We start from the raw sequence: 4,518 nt of genomic DNA on the forward strand, positions 1-4,518 counted from the left end.
TCAAAAGAGACAAAGAAGGCCATCATATAATGGTAAAGATATCAATTCAACAAGAAGAGCTAACCATTCTAAATGTATATGCACCCAATACAGGAGCACCCAGATTCATAAAGCAAGTTCTCAGAGACCTACAAAGAGACTTAGACTCCCACACAATAATAGTGGGAGAATTCAGCAACCCACTGTCAACACTGGACAGATGAGACAGAAAATTAACAAAGACATCCAGGACTTGAACTCGGCTCTGGACCAAGCAGACCTAACAGTCATCTACAGAGCTCTCCGCCCCAAATCAACAGAATATACATTCTTCTCAGCACCACATCACACTTATTCTAAAATTCACCACATAATTCGAAGTAAAACACTCCTCAGCAAATGCAAAAGAACGGAAATCATAAACAGTCTCTCAGACCACAGTGCAAACAAATTAGAACTCAGGATGAAGAAACTCACTCAAAAATGCTCAACTGGCCGGGCGCGGTGGCTCAAGCCTGTAATCCCAGCACTTTGGGAGGCCGAGACGGGCGGATCACGAGGTCAGGAGATCGAGACCATCCTGGCTAACACGGTGAAACCCTGTCTCTACTAAAAATACAAAAAAAAAAAACTAGCCGGGCGAGGTGGCGGGCGCCTGTAGTCCCAGCTACTCCGGAGGCTGAGGCAGGAGAATGCCGTCAACCCGGGAGGCGGAGCTTGCAGTGAGCTGAGATCCGGCCACCGCACTCCAGCCCGGGTGACAGAGCAAGACTCCGCCTCGAAAATAAAAAAAAATAAAAAATAAAAAACTGCTCAACTACATGGAAACTGAACAACCTGCTCCTGAATAACTACTGGGTAACTAACAAAATGAAGGCAGAAATAAAGATGTTCTTTGAAACCAATGTGAACAAAGACACAAAGCACCCAAATCTCTGGGACATATTTAAAGCAGTGTGTAGATGGAAATTTATAGCACTAAATGCCCACAACTGAAAGCAGGAATGATCCAAAATTGACACCATAACATCATGATTAAAAGAACTACAGAAGCAACAGCAAATAATTTCAAAAGCTAGCAGAAGACAAGAAATAACTAATATCAGAGCAGAACAAAAGGAGACAGAGACACAAAAAACCCTTTAAAAAAATCAGTGACTCCAGGATCCGGTTTTTTGAAAAGATCAACAAAATTGATAGACCACTAGCCAGACTAATGAGAAAGAAAAGAGAGAAGAATCAAATAGACACAATAAAAAATGATATAGGGGATATCACCACTGATCCCACAGAAATACAAACTACCGTCAGAGAATACTATAAACACCTCTACACAAATAAACTAGAAAATCTAGAAGAAATGGTTAAATTCCTGGACACGTACTCAACTTCCTGAGACTAAACCAGGAAGAAGTCAAATCCCTGACTAGACCAATAAAAAGTTCTGAAATTGAGGGAGTAATAGCCTACCAAACAAAAAATTCCAGGACCAGACGTATTCACAGCCAAATTCTACCAGAGGTACAAAGAAGAGCTGGTACCATTCCTTCTGAAACTATTCCAAACAACAGAAAAAGGGAATCCTCCTTAACTCATTTTATGAGGCCATTATCATCCTGATGCCAAAACCTAGCAGAGACACAACAGAAAAAGAACATTTTAGGCCAATATCCCTGGTGAACATCAATGCAAAAATCCTCAACAAAATACTGGCAAACTGAATCCAGCAGCACATCAAAAAGCGTATCCACCATGATCAAGTCAGCTTCATCCCTGGGATACAGAGCTGGTTCAATATATGCAAATCAATAAACATAATCCATCACATAAACAGAACCAATGACCAAAACCACGATGGTCTTAATTGATGCAGAAAAGGCATACAACAAAATTCAACACCCCTTCATGCTAAAAACTCTCAATAAACTAGGTATTGATGGAATGCATCTCAAAATAACAAGAGCTATTTATGACAAACCCACAGCCAATAGCATACTGAATAGGCAAAAACTGGAAACATTCCATTTGAAAACTGGCATAAGGATGCCTTCTCTCACCACTCTTATTAAACACAGTATTGGAAGTTCTGGCCAGGCCAATCAGACAACAGAAAGAAATAAAGGGTATTCAATTAGGAAAAGAGGAAGTCACATTGTCTGTTTGCAGATGACATGATTGTATATTTAGAAAACCCCATCATCTCAGCCCAGAATCTCCCTAAGCTGATAAGCAACTTCAGCAAAGTCTCAGGAAACAAAATCAACGTGCAAAAATCACTAGCACTCTTATACACCAATAACAGAGAGCCAAATCACGAGTGAAGTCACATTCACAATTCCTACAAAGAGAATAAAATACTTATGAATGCAATTTACAAGAAATGTGAAGGACCTCTTCAAGGAGAACTATAAACCACTGCTCAAGGAAATAAGAGAGGATAGAAACAAATGGAAAAACATTCCATGCTCATGGGTGGGAAGAATCGATAGCATGAAAATGGCCATACTACTCAAAGTAATGTATAGATTCAATGCTATCCCCATCAAGCTACCATTGACTTTCTTCACAGAATTGGAAAAAACTACTTTAAGTTTCTATATGGAACCAAAAAAGAGCCCGCATTGCCAAGACAATCCTAAGCAAACAGAACAAAGCTGGAGGCAACATGCTACCTGACTTCAAACTCTACTACAAGGCTACAGTAAACCAAAACAGCATGGTACTGGTACCAAAACAGATATATAGACCAATGGCACAGAACAGAAGCCTCAGGAAAAACAGCACACATCTACAATCATCTGATCTTTAACAAACCTGACAACAACAAGAAATGGGGAAAGGATTCCCTATTTAATAAATGGTGTTGGGAAAACTGGCTAGTCATATGCAGAAAGCTGAAACTGGATCCCTTCCTTACTCCTTAATACAAAAATTAACTCAAGATGGATTAAAGACTTAAATGTAAGACCTAACCATAAAAACCCTAGAAGAAAACCTAGGCAATACCATTCAGGACATAGGCATGGGCAAAGACTTCATGACTAAATCACCAAAAGCAATGGCAACAAAGCCAAAATAGACAAATGGGATCTAATTAAAATAAAGAGCTTCTGCACAGCAAAAGCTCCATCTGACACAGAGCTAATATCCAGAGTCTACAAAGAACTTAAACAAATTTACAAGAAAAAAACAACACCATCAAAAAGTGGGTGAAGGATATGAACAGACATTTCTCAAAAGAAGACATTTTTGCAGTCAACAAACATGAAAAAATGCTTATCATCACTGGTCATTAGAGAAATGCAAATCAAAACCACAACGAGATACCATCTCATGCCAGTTAGAATGGCGATCATTAAAAAGTCAGGGAGCAACAGATGCTGGAGAGGATGTGGAGAAATAGGAATGCTTTTACACTGTTGGTAGGAGTGTAAATTAGTTCAACCATGTGGAAGACAGTGTGGCGATTCCTCAAGGCTGTAGAACTAGAAATACCATTTGACCCAGCAATCCCATTACTGGGTGTATACCCAAAGAATTATAAATCATTCTACTATAAAGACACACGCACACGTATATTTATTGTGGCACTGTTCACAATAGCAAGGACTTGGAACCAACCCAAATGCCCATCAATGATAGACTGGATAAAGAAAATGTGGCACATATACATGGAATACTATGCAGCCATAAAGAAGGATGAGTTCATGTCCTTTGCAGGGACATGGATGAAGCTGGAAACCATCATTCTCAGCAAACTAACACAGGAACAGAAAACCAAACACTGCATGTTCTCACTTACAAGTGAGAGTTGAACAATGAGAACACATGGACACACAGAGGGGAAAACCCCTGCTGGGGGCCTATCGGGGGTGGGAGACTAGGGGAGAGATAGCATTAGGAGAAATACCTAATGTAGATGATGGGTTAATGGGTGCAGCAAACCACCATGGCACATGTATACTTATGTAACAAACCTGCATGTTCTGCACATGTATCCCAGAACTTAAAAAAAAAAAAAAAATGTTCAATGCCCATTAAAAACCAAACAAAAAAATACAAAGCCATTTAGCCCATAATGTACCTGAAGCTGCACAACGAGAAAATGCATCCCAAGCTTCAACTTGAACAGGATGCCACAGGCCCATTTCCTCCAGCTGTGACCCATGGGATGGCTCTCTCTGGTCTCAACCATGCCTTTGAGAGAGGGACCCATTACAAGGGTTGCTCTGGGCCAGGCGTTCCAATGCAGGAATTAGAGAGCAGCTGACTAGCTTCTAGAAAGGAAAGTGTCATGGTTATCTTTCCATTTTAAATTTTCATAATAAACTTATTTGTATCCAAGAAGCTTAGGAATAGGTTTAGTGTTCACTGAGGCCAAGTTCTAGTTTTTCTGTTTGAGAAAATGGTAGAAAGGTCTTGCCCAAGCCATAATGGCAATAATTTACATGCTATTCATAATAGCTCAAAAAGAAATTAGTCAAAGCAAGCTTTCACTGATTTCTTCAGTACAGAATACACAAATAAATACACATGGGA

The sequence above is a fragment of the Colobus angolensis genome, unplaced genomic scaffold, assembly GCF_000951035.1.
Source record: "Colobus angolensis palliatus isolate OR3802 unplaced genomic scaffold, Cang.pa_1.0 Scaffold19, whole genome shotgun sequence".
Taxonomy (NCBI): Eukaryota; Metazoa; Chordata; class Mammalia; order Primates; family Cercopithecidae; genus Colobus; species Colobus angolensis.